Source organism: Schistocerca nitens, chromosome 6, assembly GCF_023898315.1.
Source record: "Schistocerca nitens isolate TAMUIC-IGC-003100 chromosome 6, iqSchNite1.1, whole genome shotgun sequence".
Lineage (NCBI taxonomy): Eukaryota > Metazoa > Arthropoda > Insecta > Orthoptera > Acrididae > Schistocerca > Schistocerca nitens.
In genome coordinates, this window is record NC_064619.1 from 338,213,451 (window position 1) to 338,234,093 (window position 20,643).

Consider the following 20,643-nt stretch of genomic DNA (forward strand, 5'->3'; position numbering starts at 1 on the left):
TGGTTCAAATGGCTCTGAGCACTATGGGACTTAACATCTTAGGTCATCAGTCCCCTAGAACTTAGAACTACTTAAACCTAACTAACCTAAGGACATCACACACATCCATGCCCGAGGCAGGATTCAAACCTGCGACCGTAGCAGTCCCGCTGTTCCGGACTGCAGCGCCTAGAACCGCATGACCACCGCGGTCGACTACGCTCCGTTTTGTTGCTCTTCATGGCAAGCAATCGCGGGCTTACAATTCAGCAAGATAATGCCCGCCTGCAGACGACGAGAGTTTCTACTGCTTGTCTTCATGGTGGCCAAACCTTGTCTTGGCCAGAATGCTGGCCAGATCTCTCCCCAACTGAGAACGAGTGGAGAATTATGGGCAGGGTCCTCCAACCAGCTCGGTATTGTGATGATCTAACGCTCAAGATGGACATAATTTGGCACGATATCCCTCTTGAGGACATCCAGCGACTTCGTCAATCAATGCCAAGCTGACTAACTGCTTGCGTAAGTGCCAGAGATGGACCAACGCGTTACTGAATTGACTTTGTGAAACTCTTTCTGTTGAAGAAATCATCCATTTTTTCTGAAATTGCGATCATTCGTTTGTCTGTACATGTACATTACATTTACCGATCTCCGTCGCATTCGTATGGTTTCCTCGTGGTGTGTCTTTTTTTGTCACTTAGAACGTATAATCCTAAAATGCGTCGCTCGTACACTTGGTCAGCTGATGCTGAAATAAGTGTCACAAATGAGACAGTAACATCGCAAAGTGTGTGCGTAAGGTCACGAAGCTTTGTTTCTAACTCACATATGTTAGAATGCTGACGACTATAGCTGTCGAGTGAACCAAAGACGGACCCGCTCAAGATGTCCTTCTGAATCATTAAAGATAAATCATACTCTATTATCTCCCTTGTAACGTGCATAACCAACTGATGGTCATATTAATGTCTGTCCTGATGGTGTATAGTTGCTTGTGTGTAATGTTGTCAGTTTCCAAAAAAAACAAAAAAAAATCATCATCATCATTGGTGGCAGTAACAACAGCAGAAGTATTTTATTAGTTCATAGTATTATTTACTTACATTGTGCCGGCCGGAGTGGCCAAGCGGTTCTAGGCGCTACAGTTTGGAACCGCGCGACCGCTACGGTCGCAGGTTCGAATCCTGTCTCGGGCATGGATGTGTGTGATGTCCTTAGGTTAGTTAGGTTTAAGTAGTTCTAAGTTTTAGAGGACTGATGACCACAGCAGTTGAGTCCCATAGTGCTCAGAGCCATTTGAACCTTTTTTTTTTTACTTACATTGTCATTATAGACACTCAAAACACTTTAGTACTATACGTCGCATTAAATTTATTTCTTAGGTAACTATGATGTAAAAAAGGTACTGTATGTTTTAAACCCTAGTCCGATGTAAGAGAGGGCCTGATGACTGTAATCAGATCACGCTAAATAAATGTTGTTGTTGTGGTCTTCAATCCTGAGACTGGTTTGATGCAGCTCTCCATGCTACTCTATCCTGTGCAAGCTTCTTCATCTCCCAGAACCTACTGCAACCTACATCCTTCTGAATCTGCTTAGTGTATTCATCTCTTGGTCTCCCTCTACGATTTTTACCCTCCACGCTGCCCTCCAATGCTAAATTTGTGATGCCTTGATGCCTCAAAACATGTCCTACCAACCGATCCCTTCTTCTAGTCAAGTTGTGCCACAAACTTCTCTTCTCCCCAATCCTATTCAATACCTCCTCATTAGTTACGTGATCTACCCACCTTATCTTCAGCATTCTTCTGTAGCACCACATTTCGAAAGCTTCTATTCTCTTCTTGTCCAAACTAGTTATCGTCCATGTCTCACTTCCATACATGGCTACACTCCATACAAATACTTTCAGAAACGACTTCCTGACACCTAAATCTATACTCGATGTTAACAAATTTCTCTTCTTGAGAAACGCTTTCCTTGCCATTGCCAGTCTACATTTTATATCCTCTCTACTTCGACCATCATCGGTTATTTTACTCCCTAAATAGCAAAACTCCTTTACTACTTTAAGTGTCTCATTTCCTAATCTAATTCCCTCAGCATCACCCGACTTAATTCGACCACATTCCATTATCCTTGTTTTGCTTTTGTTGATGTTCATCTTATATCCTCCTTTCAAGACACTGTCCATTCCGTTCAACTGCTCTTCCAAGTCCTTTGCTGTCATCGGCGAACCTCAAAGTTTTTACTTCTTCTCCATGGATTTTAATACCTACTCCGAATTTTTCTTTTGTTTCCTTTACTGCTTGCTCAATATACAGATTGAATAACATCGGGGAGAGGCTACAACCCTGACTCACTCCTTTCCCAACCACTGCTTCCCTTTCATGCCCCTCGACTCTTATAACTGCCATCTGGTTTCTGTACAAATTGTAAATAGCCTTTCGCTCCCTGTATTTTACCCCTGCCACCTTCAGAATTTGAAAGAGAGTATTCCAGTCGACATTGTCAAAAGCTTTCTCTAAGTCTACAAATGCTAGAAACGTAGGTTTGCCTTTTCTTAATCTTTCTTCCAAGATAAGTCGTAAGGTCAGTATTGCCTCACGTGTTCCAACACTTCTACGGAATCCAAACTGATCTTCCCCGAGGTCGGCTTCTACCAGTTTTTCCATTCGTCTGTAAATAATTCGCGTTAGTATTTTGCAGCTGTGACTTATTAAACTGATAGTTCGGTAATTTTCACATCTGTCAACACCTGCTTTCTTTGGGATTGGAATTATTATATTCTTCTTGAAGTCTGAGGGTATTTCGCCTGTCTCATACATCTTGCTCACCAGATGGTAGAGTTTTGTCATGACTGGCTCTCCCAAGGCCATCAGTAGTTCTAATGGAATGTTGTCTACTCTGGGGGCCTTGTTTCGACTCTTGTCTTTCAGTGCTCTGTCAAACTCTTCACGCAGTATCTTATCTCCCATTTCGTCTTCATCTACATCCTCTTCCATTTCCATAATATTGTCCTCAAGTACATCGCCATTGTATAAACCCTCTATATACTCCTTCCACCTTTCTGCCTTCCCTTCTTTGCTTAGAACTGGGTTGCCATCTGAGCTCTTGATATTCATACAAGTGGTTCTCTTCTCTCCAAATGTCTCTTTAATTTTCCTGTAGGCAGTATCTATCTTACCCCTAGTGAGACAAGCCTCTACATCCTTACATTTGTCCTCTAGCCATCCCTGCTTAGCCATTTTGCACTTCCTGTCGATTTCATTTTTGAGACGTTTGAATTCCTTTTTGCCTGCTTCATTTACTGCATTTTTATATTTTCTCCTTTCATCAATTAAATTCAATATTTCTTCTGTTACCCAAGGATTTCTATTAGCCCTCGTCTTTTTACCTACTTGATCGTCTGCTGCCTTCACCACTTCATCCCTCAGAGCTACCCATTCTTCTTCTACTGTATTTCTTTCCCCCATTCCTGTCAATTGTTCCCTTATGCTCTCCCTGAAACTCTCTACAACCTCTGGTTCTTTCAGTTTATCCAGGTCCCATCTCCTTAAATTCCCACCTTTTTGCAGTTTCTTCAGTTTCAATCTGCAGTTCATAACCAATAGATTGTGGTCAGAATCCACATCTGCCCCAGGAAATGTCTTACAATTTAAAACCTGGTTCCTAAATCTCTGTCTTACCATTATATAATCTATCTGAAACCTGTCAGTATCTCCAGGCTTCTTCCATGTATACAGCCTCCTTTCATGATTCTTGAACCAAGTGTTAGCTATGATTAAGCTATGCTCTGTGCAAAATTCTACAAGGCGGCTTCCTCTTTCATTCCTTCCCCCCAATCCATATTCACCTACTGTGTTTCCTTCTCTCCCTTTTCCTACTGATGAATTCCAGTCACCCATGACTATTAAATTTTCGTCTCCCTTCACTACCTGAATAATTTCTTTTATCTCGTCATACATTTCATCTATTTCTTCATCATCTGCAGATCTAGTTGGCATATAAACTTGTACTACTGTAGTAGGCATGGGCTTTGTGTCTATCTTGGCCACAATAATGCGTTCACTATGCTGTTTGTAGTAGCTAACCCGCACTCCTATTTTTTTATTCATTATTAAACCTACTCCTGCATTACCCCTATTTGATTTTGTATTTATAACCCTGTAATCACCTGACCAAAAGTCTTGTTCCTCCTGCCACCGAACTTCACTAATTCCCACTATATCTAACTTTAACCTATCCATTTCCCTTTTCAAATTTTCTAACCTACCTGCCCGATTAAGTGATCTGACATTCCATGCTCCGATCCGCAGAACGCCAGTTTTCTTTCTCCTGATAACGACGTCCTCTTGAGTAGTCCCCGCCCGGAGATCCGAATGGGGGACTATTTTACCTCCGGAATATTTTACCCAAGAGGACGCCATCATCATTTAATCATACAGTAGAGCTGCATGTCCTCGGGAAAAATTACGGCTGTAGTTTCCCCTTGCTTTCAGCCGTTCGCAGTACCAGCACAGCAAGGCCGTTTTGGTTAATGTTACAAGGCCAGACCAGTCAATCATCCAGACTGTTGCCCCTGCAACTACTGAAAAGGCTGCTGCCCCTCTTCAGGAACCACATGTTTGTCTGGCCTCTCAACAGATACCCCTCCGTTGCGGTTGCACCTACGGTACGGCCATCTGTATCGCTGAGGCACGCAAGCCTCCCCACCAACGGCAAGGTCCATGGTTCATGGGGGGGATAAATAAGAAAATAAATAAGAAAATGTAAATAAGAAAAATAAATAAACAGCCGTTCCTACAAAAGGCTAAGTCTGTCAAGTTCTGAGGGAACTCTTCAGATTTGTAAGAGTGCCATTATCTGGCTGTGCCTAACAGACAACTACCTCCCAGGGATGTATCCCTGGGTTCCTGGCGTCATTTTTTAAATCAAGGACCTTCTTTGTTGGTCATCATCAGCTTGGTGACCATCAATAGCTATAATTTGAAAGGCGTTGCCTCAAATTTAATATGGCCTAAATTTACTCTTGTGCAGACGTAATTATCGCCTCAAAAATGGTTCAAATGGCTCTGAGCACTATGGGACAAATTCTGAGGTCATCAGTCCCCTAGAACTTACAACTACTTAAACCTAACTAACCTAAGGACATCACAAACATCCATGCCAGTGGCAGGATTCGAACATGCGACGGTAGCGGTCGCGCGGTTCCAGAATGTAGCGCCTAGAACCGCTCGGCCACACCGGCTGGCTTACCGCCTCACTGTCGTCCCGGAGATACAAACAAAATCCGAAGACAGGGTTTTTCTATTTTAATTTAAACTTCATAGCTTAATAAAATTCATGTAGTATCATGCTTATATCTTTCCTAAAGCCAAGTTATTCCTCATACAGGTTGAGTCACGCAAGACGTAACAGCCCTTGTATTTCCTGAACGGTTCCAGATATTTGAACGAGGTGTTCTGCAATAGATAGTAATGTTTTGCACAGATAATGTTCTGAACTCCGGTAGCAACCGAGATATTATGACAAGTATATATTTTTTTAATGGAATCGCATACTTTTCATTACTGCATTCAACAGCTCTTGCAAAGGCAATTACAGAGATACAGCGTTTGTCAGTATTGACGTTGAAGCCTTTAGCCGAATAGTCCTAGAAATGCACTAAAATTGGAAATCAATGAGGCCAGAGTCTGTCAATGCGCCGGCCGGGTGGCCAAGCGGTTCTAGGCACTTCAAATGGTTCAAATGGCTCTGAGCACTATGGGACTCAACTGCTTAGGTCATTAGTCCCCTAGAACTTAGAACTAGTTAAACCTAACTAACCTAAGGACATCACAAACATCCATGTCCGAGGCAGGATTCGAACCTGCGACCGTAGCGGTCTTGCGGTTCCAGACTGCAGCGCCTTTAACCGCACGGCCACTTCGGCCGGCCTAGGCACTTCAGTCTGGAACTTATCAGCCCTTCTTATCATCAGGCTTATGTGTATGATATTTTTTCGAAAGTCCGATGGTATGTCTTCAGACTCATAGATCCTACACACCACTAGAATAGTCGCTTGGTTGGCATTTACCCTGATGATTCCAGAAATTCCGAGGGACTGTTATCTGTGGTTCCTCGCCTTCCTCCTTATGTAATTGCAAATCTCGAGTTCTATCACAAAGGGACAAGCTATCTCTTCCGTATCGACTCCCATTTCCTCGTTCATCACGTCTGATAGTTCCTCGCCCTCTCACTGTGGGCGAAAAAATTAAAAGTAAATATTTGTGAAGTAGACTGAGGTGACTTTAGTCATGGGATAGCGATATGCACATATGGAGATGTCGGTGGTATCGCGTACACAAGGTGTAAAAGGGTAGTGCACTGGCGAAGCTGTCATTTGTACTCAAGTGATTCATGTGAAAAGGTTTACAAAGTGATTATGACCGCCGACGGGAAATAACAGACTCTCAATGCGGATTGGTAGTTGCAGCTAGACACGCAGAAGACTCCATTTCACTGAACGAAGTGGCGCAGTGGTTAGCATACTGGACTCGCACTCGGGCGGACGACGGTTGAAACCTGTGCCTGGCCATCCTGATTTAGGTTTTCCGTGATTTCTCTAAATCGCTTCAGGCAAATGGCGGGACAGTTCGCTTGAAAGGGCACGGCCGACTTCCTTCTATATCCTTCTCTAATCTCATGGGACCGATGACCTCGCTGTTTCGTCCCCTCCCCCATATCACCCGACCAACCAATACTCCATTTCGGAAATCGCTAGGGAAATCAATACTCCGAAATCCACAGTGTCAATAGTGTGCCGAGTATACCAAATTTCAGGCATTACCTTTCATCACAGACAACGCAGTGGTAGACGTCCTTCACTTAACGCCGGCCGAGGTGGCCTAGCGGCCTTTAGTGGCCGAGCGGTACTAGGCGCTATAGTCTGGAACCGCGCGACCGCTACGGTAGCAGGTTCGAATCCTGCCTCGGGCATGGATGTGTGTGATGTCCTTAGGTTAGTTAGGTATAAGTAGTTTTAAGTTCTAGGGGACTGATGACCTCAGAAGTTAAGTCCCGTAGCACTCAGAGCCATTTGAACCTTCACTTAACGACCGGGAGTAGCTGCGTTTGCGTAGAGTTATCTGTACTAACAGACAATCAACAATGGCTGAAATAACCGCAGAAATCAGTGTGGAGCGTACAACGGACGTGTCCGTTACAACAGTGCAGCGAAATTTGGCGTTCATGGTCTACGGCAAGAGACGACTGACACAAGTATCTTTGCTAATAGTACATCGTCTGCTACTCCTCTCCTGGGACAATATCAGTTGGATCCTAGACGCCTGGGAAACCGTGACAACGGTCAGATGAGTCCCGATTTCAGTTGGTAAGAGGCGATGGTAAGGTTCGAGTGTGGTCAGACCCCTCGAAGGCATGGACACATATTGTCAGAAAGACACAGTGCAAGTTTGTGGCGGTTCCATAATGGTTTGGGCTGTGTTTACAAGGAATGAACTGGCTCCTGGTTCTGTATGGTTACTTGGAGACCATTTGTAGCTAGTCAACGATGGAATTTTTATGGATGACAATGCGGCATGCCACCGGGCGACAGTTGTTCGCGATTTGTTTAAAGAACATCCATCTACATCTACATTTATACTCCGCAAGCCACCCAACGATGTGTGACGGACGGCACTTTACGTGCCACTGTCATTACCTCCCTTTCCTGTTCCAGTCGCGTATGGTTCGCGGGAAGAACGACTGCCGGAAAGCCTCCGTGCGCGCTCGAATCTCTCTAATTTTACATTCATGATCTCCTCGGGACGTATAAATAGGGGGAAGCAATATATTCGATACCTCATCCAGAAACGCACCCTCTCGAAACCTGGACAGCAAGCTACACCGCGATGCAGAGGGCCTCTCTTGCAGAGTCTGCCACTTGAGTTTGCTAAACATCTCCGTAACGCCATCACGCTTACCAAATAACCCTGTGACGAAACGCGCCGCTCTTCTTTGGATCTTCTCTATGTCCTCCGTCAACCCGACCTGGTACGGATCCCACACTGATGAGCAATACTCAAGTATAGGTCGAACGAGTGTTTTGTAAGCCACCTCCTTTGTTGATGGACTACATTTTCTAAGGAGTCTCCCAGTGAATCTCAACCTGGCACCCGCCTTACCAACAATTAATTTTATATGATCATTCCACTTCAAATCGTTCCGTACGCGTACTCCCAGCTATTTTACAGAAGTAACTGCTACCAGTGTTTGTTCCGCTATCATATAATCATACAATAAAGGATCCTTCTTTCTACGTATTCGCAATACATTACATTTGCAGTGGTTAGCATACTGGACTCGCATTCGGGAGGACGACGGTTCAATCCCGCGTCCGGCCATCCTGATTTAGGTTTTCTGTGATTACCCTAAATCGCTCCAGGCAAATGCCGGGATGGTTCCTTTGAAAGGGCACGTCCGACTTCCTTCCCCATCCTTCCCTAATCCGATGAGACCGATGACCTCGCTGTCTGGTCTTCCTCCCCAAACCAACCAACCAACCATTACATTTGTCTATGTTAAGGGTTAGTTGCCACTCCCTGCTCCAAGTGCCTATCCGCTGCAGATCTTCCTGCATTTCGCTGCAATTTTGTAATGCTGCAACTTCTCTGTATACTACAGCATCATCCGTGAAAAGCCGCATGGAACTTCCGACACTATCTACAAGGTTGGCTCAAATGGCTCTGAGCACCATGCGACTTAACGTCTGAGGTCATCAGTCGCCTAGAACGTAGAACTAAGTAAACCTAAGTAACATAAGGGCATCACACACATCCATGCGCGAGGCAGGATTCGAACCTGCGGCCGTAGCGGTCGCTCGGCTCCAGACTGTAGCGCCTAGAAAGGCACGGCCACTCCGGCCGTATATCTACTAGGTCATTTATATATTGTGAAATGCAATGGTCCCATAAGACTCCCCTGTGGCACACCAGAGGTTACTTTAACGTCTGTAGATGTCCCTCCATTGAGAACAACATGCATTCTGTACGGATCTAGCGAATGACTTGGCTACCCACTTCGCCCGGCATAAATCCTACCGAAGATTTGTGGGACATAATCGAGAGGTCAGTTCGTGCACAATATCCTGCAGTTATAGACGTCTGTAGAGACAGCATGATTCAGTATTCCTGCAAGGGACTTTCAACGACTTGTTGCTGCACAGCGGCTGCCGAAAGGAGTTGCAACATGATATTAGGAGTTATCTCATGACTTTTGTCGTCTCAGTGTAAATACCGAGTGATCAAAAAGTCAGTATATATTTGAGAACATAATAAAGCACCGAATAATGTAAATGGAGAGGTAAAAACTGACACACATGCTTGGAATGACATGGGGTTTTATTAGAAAAAAAAAAACAAAGTTCACAAAATGTCCGACAGATGGCGCTGGACAGCAAAACGTCAGTGACTGCTACCGTGACGGGTGAGAGGTACGCCGATATGTTACAGAATCCCATCGTCCCTAGCCTGGCTGATAAACACCTGCTGGAACGTACGGTGTTTATGCAGGATGGCGCTCCACCCCATATTGCTAGACGCGTGAAAGATCTCTTGCGAGCGTCGTTTGTTGATGATCGTGTGCTCAGTCGCCACTTTCGTCATGCTTGGCCTCCCAGGTCCCCAGACCTCAGTCCGTGCGATTATAGGATTTGGGGTTACCTGAAGTCGTAAGTGTATCGTCGTCGACCGATATCTCTAGGGATGCTGAAAGACAACATCCGACGCCAATGCCGCACCATAACTCCGGACATGCTTTACAGTGCTGTTCACAACATTATTCCTCGACTACAGCTATTGGTGAGGAATGATGGTGGACTTATTGAGCATTTCCTGTAAAGAAAATCATCTTTGATTTATCTTACTTTGTTATGCTTATTATTGCTATTCTGATCAGATGAAGAGCCATCTGTCGGACGTTTTTTGAACTTTTGTATTTTCTTGGTTCTAATAAAACCCCATGTCATTCCAAACATGTGTGTCAATTTGTACCTCTCTATGTACATTATTCGGTGATTTATTCAGTTTTCAAATTTATACTGACTTTTTGATCACCCGGTACATCGTCTGCTACTTCTCTTGTGGGATCGTGACAGTATCAGTTGGACCCTAGACGTCTGGGAAACCGTGACATGGTCAGATGAGTTCCGATTTCAGTTGGTAAGATGCGATGTAGGGTCCGAGTGTGGTGCATACCCCACGAAGGCATGGACCAATGTTGTCAGCGATACGCAGTGTAAGTTTGTGGTGGTTCCATAATGGTTTGGGCTGTGTTTACAAGGAATGAACTGCCTCCTGGTTCTGTTTGGTTACTTGGAGGCCATTTGCAGCCATTCAACGATGGAATTTTTATGGATGAGAAAGCGGCATGCCACCGGGCGACAGTTGTTCGCGATTTGTTTGAAGAACATTGTGGACAAATCTAGGAAATGACTTGGCTACCCACTTCTTATCGACGATTTATGGAGCATAATGGAGAGGCCACTTCGTGCACAAAATCCTGTAATTATAGACGTCTGTGGAGACAGCATGGCTCAGTATTTCTGGAAGGGACTTTTAACGACTTGCTGCACAAGGGCTGGCGAAAGGAGTTGACACATGACATTACGAGGTATCTCATGACTTTTGTCGTCTCGGTGTAAATATACCTTAAAACTCGGAAGAAAGCAGTGAAACCAGTGAAGTTGAACGGCGCCAGCGCCTGCTTGAGATCAAGATCAGTAGGTTGAAAAGCGTCGTGTGGCGAGTGGTGTGGCCTGTAGGACCTGGGACACGCACTCTGCTGGTGTCGTCCTTGGCGGCGCTGAAGCCGAGCCAAGTCTCCACAATAGCCGGCGGCGCGCGTGGTGCAACAGCCGGGCCGCCCGCCTGTCCCACATCTCGTGGCTGGCCGGGCCCTCTGCGCCGCACGACGCCCCCGCAGCTCACGCTGCAGCGTCCCGGCCGACGGCTCCGGCTCGGGCAGCTACGGCGTTTCATTGTCTTACGGTTAACCCATTAGCGCCAAATTTATTTTTAATTAACATACTCTCATTTTTTAAAAAAGAAACTGTATGTGACGGCACGGAAATCAACAATAAAAAATCAAAAGTGATGCACATATCGAAACGTGAGAAACACTTGAAGTTAACTGTTGACAGTCGGGAACTGGAAAATGTGAATCAGTTCAACTATCTGGGAAGTTTTATCACAAAGGATGCCCACTGCACCAACGAAATCCGAGCAACAATCGCCATGGCCAAAGCTGCTTTCAACAATAAGAGGACTCTTCTGACCAGCAAGTTGAATTTCGCATTGAGGAAAAAACTGATAAAGTGCTACATTTGGATCATTGCACTGAATGGAGCAGAGACATGGACCATGAGAAAGAAGGAGAAAAAATACTTAGAGAGCTTTGAAATGTGGTGCTGGAGGAGAATGGAAAAGATCAAGTGGAAAGATTGCATAAAAAATGATGATGTACTGCGAAGAGTTGGAGAGAAGAGAAGTATTCTGCGTACAGTTCTTCAAAGAAAGGCCGACTGGATTGGACATGTACTGAGACACGAGGGACTCATACATGATGTCATCGAAGGGAAACTCAGAGGAAACGCAGGACGAGGAAGAAGAAGAATTCAACATCTGGACGACATGAAAGATGGAAGGAGATACAACAGACTAAAGGAAGAAGCTGAAGACAGGGAACAGTGGAATCAGAAATTCTCCGTACGAGAATAGGGCAGAATAGGAACAATACTACATAATACCTCCACCCATGAACCATGGACCTTGCCGTTGGTGGGGAGGCTTGCGTGCCTCAGCGATACAGATAGCCGTACCGTAGGTACAACCACAACGGAGGGGTATCTGTTGAGAGGCCAGACAAACGAGTGGTTCCTGAAGAGGGGCAGCAGCCTTTTCAGTAGTTGCAAGGGCAACAGTCTGCATGATTGACTGATCTGGCCTTGTAACAATAACCAAAACGGCCTTGCTGTGCTGGTACTGCGAACGGCTGAAAGCAAGGGGAAACTACGGCCGTAATTTTTCTGAAGGGCATGCAGCTTTACTGTATGATTAAATGATGATGGCGTCCTCTTGGGTAAAATATTCCGGAGGTAAAATAGTCCCCCATTCGGATCTCCGGGCGGGGACTACTCAAGAGGATGTCATTATCAGGATAAGAAAACTGGCGTTCTACGGATCGGATCGTGGAATGTCAGGTCCCTTAATCGGGCAGGTAGGTTAGAAAATTTGAAAAGGGAAATGGATAGGTTAAAGTTAGATATAGTGGGAATTAGTGAAGTTCGGTGGCAGGAGGAACAAGACTTCTGGTCAGGTGACTACAGGGTTATAAACACAAAGTCAAATAGGGGTAATGCAGGAGTAGGTTTAATAATGAATAGGAAAATAGGAACGCGGGTAAGCTACTACAAACAGCTTAGTGAACGGATTATTGTTTCCAAGATAGATACGAAGCCCACACCTACTACAGTAGTACAAGTTTATATGCCAACTAGCTCTGCAGATGACGAAGAAATTGAAGAAATGTATGATGAAATAAAAGAAATTATTCAGAAAGTGAAGGTACGCAAATTTAATAGTCATGGGTGACTGGAATTCGAGTGTAGGAAATGGGAGAGAAGGAAACGTAGTAGGTGAATATGGATTGGGGCTAAGAAATGAAAGAGGAAGCCGCCTGGTAGAATTTTGCACAGAGCACAACTTAATCATAGCTAACACTTGGTTTAAGAATCATGATAGAAGGTTGTATACATGGAAGAACCCTGGAGATACTAAAAGGTATCAGATAGATTATATAATGGTAAGACAGAGATTTAGGAACCAGGTTTTAAATTGTAAGACATTTCCAGGGGCAGATGTGGACTCTGACCACAATCTATTGGTTATGACCTGTAGATTAAAAGTGAAGAAACTGCAAAAGGGTGGGAATTTAAGGAGATGGGACCTGGATAAACTGAAAGAACCAGAGGTTGTAGAGAGTTTCAGGGAGAGCATAAGGGAACAATTGACAGGAATGGGGGAAAGAAATACAGTAGAAGAAGAATGGGTAGCTTTGAGGGATGAAGTAGTGAAGGCAGCAGAGGATCAAGTAGGTAAAAAGACGAGGGCTAGTAGAAATCCTTGGGTAACAGAAGAAATATTGAATTTAATTCATGAAAGGAGAAAATATAAAAATGCAGTAAATGAAGCAGGCAAAAAGGAATACAAACGTCTCAAAAATGAGATCGACAGGAAGTGCAAAATGGCTAAGCAGGGATGGCTAGAGGACAAATGTAAGGATGTAGAGGCTTATCTCACTAGGGGTAAGATAGATACTGCCTACAGGAAAATTAAAGAGACCTTCGGAGATAAGAGAACCACTTGTATGAATATAAAGAGCTCAGATGGAAACCCAGTTCTAAGCAAAGAAGGGAAAGCAGAAAGGTGGAAGGAGTATATAGAGGGTCTATACAAGGGCGATGTACTTGAGGACAATATTATGGAAATGGAAGAGGATGTAGATGAAGATGAAATGGGAGATACGATACTGCGTGAAGAGTTTGACAGAGCACTGTAAGACCTGAGTCGAAACAAGGCCCCCGGAGTAGACAACATTCCATTGGAACTACTGACGGCCTTGGGAGAGCCAGTCATGACAAAACTCTACCATCTGGTGAGCAAGATGTATGAAACAGGCGAAATACCCTCAGACTTCAAGAAGAATATAATAATTCCAATCCCAAAGAAAGCAGGTGTTGACAGATGTGAGAATTACCGAACAATCAGTTTAATAAGCCACAGCTGCAAAATACTAACACGAATTCTTTACAGACGAATGGAAAAACTAGTAGAAGCCGACCTCGGGGAAGATCAGTTTGGATTCCGTAGAAATACTGGAACACGTGAGGCAATACTGACCTTACGTCTTATCTTAGAAGAAAGATTAAGGAAAGGCAAACCTACGTTTCTAGCATTTGTAGACTTAGAGAAAGCTTTTGACAATGTTGACTGGAATACTCTCTTTCAAATTCTAAAGGTGGCAGGGGTAAAATACAGGGAGCGAAAGGCTATTTACAATTTGTACAGAAACCAGATGGCAGTCATAAGAGTTGACGGACATGAAAGGGAAGCAGTGGTTGCGAAGGGAGTAAGACAGGGTTGTAGCCTCTCCCCGATGTTATTCAATCTGTATATTGAGCAAGCAGTAAAGGAAACAAAAGAAAAATTCGGAGTAGGTATTAAAATCCATGGAGAAGAAATAAAAACTTTGAGGTTCGCCGATGACATTGTAATTCTGTCAGAGACAGCAAAGGAGTTGGAAGAGCAGTTGAACGGAATGGATGGTGTCTTGAAGGGAGGATATAAGATGAACATCAACAAAAGCAAAACGAGGATAATGGAATGTAGTCGAATTAAGTCGGGTGATGTTGAGGGTATTAGATTAGGAAATGAGACACTTAAAGTAGTAAAGGAGTTTTGCTATTTGCGGAGCAAAATAACTGATGATGGTCGAAGTAGAGAGGATATAAAATGTAGACTGGCAATGGCAAGGAAAGGGTTTCTGAAGAAGAGAAATTTGTTAACATCGAGTATAGATTTAAGTGTCAGGAAGTCTTTTCTGAAAGATATTTGTATGGAGTGTAGCCATGTATGGAAGTGAAACATGGACGATAAATAGTTTGGACAAGAAGAGAATAGAAGCTTTCGAAATGTGGTGCTACAGAAGAATGCTGAAGATTAGATGGGTAGATCACATAACTAATGAGGAGGTACTGAATAGGATTGGGGAGAAGAGGAGTTTGTGGCACAACTTGACCAGAAGAAGGGATCGGTTGGTAGGACATGTTCTGAGGCATCAAGGGATCACCAATTTAGTATTGGAGGGCAGCGTGGAGGGTAAAAATCGTAGGGGGAGACCAAGAGATGCATACACTAAGCAGATTCAGAAGGATGTAGGTTGCAGTAGGTACTGGGAGATGAAGAAGCTTGCACAGGATAGAGTAGAATGGAGAGCTGCATCAAACCAGTCTCAGGACTGAAGACCACAACAACAACAACAACACTGCATAATAATAATAATCCTGATTTTGTCCATTATAAATGGTTTTGTGAAAGCCTGTGACTGTGAAAACAGTGGGTTTTCTTCATAAATAATTTTTCTGCTACCAGTCACACGATTTTCTTTTATTCGTATTGTACATGACGCATTTCGGAAAATGGTTCAAATGGCTCTGAGCACTATGGGACTCAACTGCTGAGGTCATTAGTCCCCTAGAACTTAGAACTAGTTAAACCTAACTAACCTAAGGACATCACAAACATCCATGCCCGAGGCAGGATTCGAACCTGCGACCGTAGCGGTCTTGCGGTTCCAGACTGCAGCGCCTTTAACCGCACGGCCACTTCGGCCGGCCGCATTTCGGAAAAAGACTCTCATTTTCAAGTGTGTTTTCTCTTTGTACTATGCTATTTTACGTAATGTTTTAGATGTGGGTTTCCCGCTTTGTTTTGTTGACCTTACTGCAATGTATAAAAAACGAGCAGTTTTTACTTAGTTACCCATTTTATATGTAATTGGTGGCGAAATTTCGAAGCACTTGTACTTACAGTTTTCTTATGTCCATTTGTGCAAAGTCTCACACATGTTATACATCACAGACAGCTTTCAGTGTACAGTACATATCGAGCATAAATTACAAAAAAAAAAAAAAAAATGTTACAAAGATGTTTTTAGATATACTTTAGATACAGTTAAATAAAAATAGAAATACTTAGAAATTAGCACCACTGTTAAAATATCTATAAGCAAATTGTGTCCCATATTGTTAAGGTAAATACCCTCCGTACAAACGCATATTACACTCTACGGATGACCTGTTACTTTATCTCCGTCAACAACATGTAAAAACACCGTTGTAACTGTTTGTTTATGTAAGTTATTCTCTATGTATACTGTGCACTGAAAGGTGTGTGTGATATTTAACATGCGTGAGACTCTGCACAATTGGACCATAATTAAACTGTAAGTTGGGTTGGGTTGGGTTGTTTTGGGGAAGGAGACCAGACAGGGAGGTCATCGGTCTCATCGGATTAGAGAAGGACGGGGAAGGAAGTCGGCCGTGCCCTTTGAAAGGAACCATCCCGGCATTTGCCTGGAGCGATTTAGGGAAATCACGGAAAACCTAAATCAGGATGCCCGGACGCGGGATTGAACCGTCGTCCTCCCGAGTGCGAGTCCAGTGTTTAACCACTGCACCACCTCGCTCGCTGCTAGTTCTTCCAGAGTTCGCCACGAACTCCATGTAAAACTCGGTGAGTAAGTAAAAATCGCGCATTTTTATACATTACAGTAAAGTTAACAAAACACAGCAGAACCTCACACATCGAAAACCTTACCTAAAAATGGGATAATACAAAGAGAAAAAAATGGGAGTCATTTCTAGAAACGCGTAGAAGAAAAGTTATTTATAAACGAACTGTATCCTGGCAAACAAGCTTAAAGAAATATGAAACAATTTGTTCACTTAGGGCTTAAATGTGAAACTGTGGGCCGTCCTCATTTGAGGACACTGAGCGCTTAGCGGTTCTTTTGTCCTTATACTTACTAGAATAATGACAAGGGATAAGGAAATTGGTAATAATAAACTCATAATAAAATTTAAGAATTATTATTTATTTTGCAGTAAATCGCATTTACAAAAGCTTTAACCCAAAAGCTTTCCGAAACCAAAATTTAGTTAAAGCCTAAGATGATACTTAGGAAAGAATTTCGTAACTCTTGCTTGGCAATTTTGCTCTCAAGTAACATCAAAATGGCACGCCGTTTTCTGCTACGTGTTTGAAATTTTGTCCTTGGATAGACAGTCGTGCTTGCAAGCAACATTTAAGCTCTCATATACAAAATGGCTCTGAGCACCATGGGACTCAACTGCTGTGGTCATTAGTCCCCTAGAACTTAGAACTACTTAAACCTAACTAACCTAAGGACATCACACACATCCATGCCCGAGGCAGGATTCGAACTTGCGACCGTAGCAGTCGCACGGTTCCGGACTGCGCGCCTAGAACCGCGAGACCACCGCGGCCGGCGCTCTCATATACATCGATATTCTATCGTATCTGGTGAAAATTTTCTGAATAGTGTGCATATTTAGCAGACATCTTTGCAAGGTTGTGTGACCATCATTTACTGGTGAAACGATTTCATTCGATTTTGTGGCGCTGTTCTCTTACTGCGCAACGGAAACTGCTTATAAACGGAAAGAGAAAGTCCTGAAGGTGAGTTGATATACAAATGTGTTAGCAAATTTTTACCGGGGACATTGCAAATAGGCGTATCTTTTCTGAGAAGAGGAAACTTGGGTCTGAGCACTGGATGGACAACAAGTCCAGAAGATAAAGAAAACTACATCTCCTGTGCCAGTGAATGATATGCGATATGACAATTTTGGTCATTGGCCAGAGTATGGGCTAAAAGCGAACATGTAAGCTCTGCCCTCAGGTGCAGTCGACTGTAAAATGCGGAAAATGTGGAGCTGTTCTGAGCTTTGTAGTAAAAAAGAATTATTTGAAGACATTTCGCATGCAATAATGGAAAATTCAATCTTAAATTCAGCCACAGGAACAACATTGCTTTTACTTTTATCGTAGCAGTCATGCTCCTTTTGTGGGCAATGATACAGACAGCATACTGTATTTTGAAGCAGTGTATGTGATATTGATCACGTGATCATAGACATATAACTAGAGAAACTTAATACTTTTCTTTTACAATATTTCTTTTTGTGCCAAATAAAGGCCTTTACAGTTCTCAAAGTGTCATCTGCTTCGCTTTTCACGTTTTCAAGTGACGTGCAGTTTCTGGTCATATCGTATGTCTGGTACATTAGTCCTGAGAGATGTGGCGAGTTTTGTTCGTCTATCCTTAGTTGACTTCATTTCAAGACCTTTCTTCGGATATATTGTTTCAATCTGTCTTCTGAATTCTTTCAGTGAAAGAAACATTCCGTTATCTTGATATCTAGGTCTGAATTTACAACAGGCATATCTACCATCCTCATAAAAAGGCAGCCATACCACTTTTTACCCGTTGTATGTTCCTCTAGTCGCCAGTCGTGAATATCGACGCCTCCCAAGAAATTGTTGTATGTGTTCAATGCACGTGGTTGTGGAATTCCAACGTGACAGTAGGAAGCGAGATGTCAAAATTAGTTGCTAGTGCAACGCACATGTTATCATTCCCTTTTTTGCCCAAAATTTCCTTCTCTGCATCAAATCTGAACTAAAAATATCCCTTCCCTTTCTTTTTAATTACATTATCTAGTGATAGGGGGCACTTCTGTTCGGTTTTCTCTTATGGTTTCACTTGCGCAGAATCCCTATTCCTTCAGTCGAACAAGCAGGTTATTACTAGTAAAGTACTTGTCAAAAACTATTTTGTAACTGTCGGCATATCAGTAATAAACAACATTTACAAAACTGCTTTCGAACCCAGTGATAGATCCCCATTGACATCCGTCTGGTCCTTCCCATAATACAGTAAGAAGTTTTAAAAGTAACCAACAGTACTACATAAGGCCCATCGTTTATATATCCAAAGCGTATGGGCTTGAGTCCTATAATTGGTAGGTTTTCCCGAAAGGCTCCCCATCTTTGATCAATTTGCACCAAAGCCTGTGCCCCTTTTATCGTCACTGAAATGTAATACAGATTTCAGTTCAAGATATCTCTTGCGGCTCATTGCACGTTTCACTATTTGAACACCATGATCATTGTCCTCAGTCCAATAATCTCTTCCACTGGACAATGTATAATAGGCAGTAAAGATCAAGAACCCGACAAATATACGGATTTCATCAGCTACAACCGGAAAATGTATTTTATTATTACGCTTCCTAGCATATCTTTCAGTTTCCTCTACAATCATGCTTACAATTTCTTCTGAAAAGAGTTCTTCAAAAACCTGTACACGAGTGAGATGATACAACTTTTCCTCCAATTCATCAGACAAACAAACTTTCTTTCCTATGTCAGGAAATGAAATTGTCGGAACCCGATCACACCATTTCATTTCTTCTTTACGGAATCTTTTAGAAGAAACACGAGGAATGTATTTATGTCTCTTCCATGTATAATTTCAGTAGGACCTGCAATATCGTGTACATAGGTACTTCCTAACAAGTCACCTTCAGTATTTTACTCATCTAGATCTGGAGGTAGAGCTACCATATCTTCTCCTATTTCTTCAGAAAATAGGTGTTCTACTTGCTCTTCAAATTTTAACAATTTGGCAAGCCATGACAAGGAAAACTAGAAAGACCGAAGGACACAACATTTACCACAGAAGCGCCCATTGTCCTCAAACAAGGACAGCAAGTTTTCATGCACTGGAACACAAAATGCAATAAAGTATTTTGTACTTCCCTAGTACCAAATACTATTACAGTATTACAGTACGCAGCAGCCAGAAAATGACAGTTGTCTTACCTTATGCGCAGTCACTCTAATAAAAACAGAGATAACCAGCTGGCTCTGCAAAAGTACTCCACTCTTCTTAGTAGTACTGAACTGAATAACTGTAGAGTTGAAATGACAACAGTGTCCATTGTTGAAGGAAGCCTCACTTTACCACAACAGAAGCCCACTATTGGCTTGAACCAGCATACATTGCTATAATAACGGAGTACCCAGCTGTCCTTAATCGAGGACAGTGGGCTCAAAAGGGGGAAGAAGGTATCTAGAACCACTCTCGTCTCTGGCAATATGATTGTATTGATTGTTTAAGATACCCGTCACTTTGACGCAACTTGTGTAAAACGTACCAGTCTGGATCATGTTGAGCGCCCAACTGTCAAATTTCAATGATTAATGAAAATCACTTCAGTTGTGCAAGGATCGGTTTCGTTCTCAGTACATGTTCAGGTTGCCGAGTTTAATTAAGTCACGATATAATGGTCTGCTTGTAGCAAATAATGTTAAAGACTAAATCCAGAAATAATAATTTTTATTTGGTTTCAGGCAGGGCGCATTTTACCAAGTACAATTAATGCCCATACAAATAAAACAGGACAGTGGTCTAATTTCATTACACTACATAAAACATAATTACAAGATATAAGGAATCAACAAAATACATTAGTATGGCTGAACCATTAAACTAAAAACCACGAAATTTTAACATAAAATTCAGTTATATATGCACGAGGGAACGTTCAATAAATAATGAAACACATTTTTTTCTCGGACAATTTTAGTTCAAAAAACTCGGAATTTGTTGTGAGACATCGTGAAATATTCCCGCTTCAGCCCTTATACTTTCATGAAATTCTGTTTGGTGGTGTCTCTATACATAACCTTCAAAACTGAGTTTCTAACGGAGGTGTGTTCCAAACGGAGAGCTGTCATTGAATTTATTTTGGCGGAAGCCCAGAGCCCGTAGACATTCATAGGAGCTTACAGAATGTCTGCGGATACCTTGGCAATGAACAAAACCACGACGAGTCGTTGGGCGAGGCGTCTGTCATGATCACAACGAGGTCGCGCAAACCTGTCCGACAACAGCCTGCCGGCCGGCCGCAACACAGCTGTGACTCCTGCAGTGTTAGAACGTGCGGACACTCTCATTCGAGATGAGCGACAG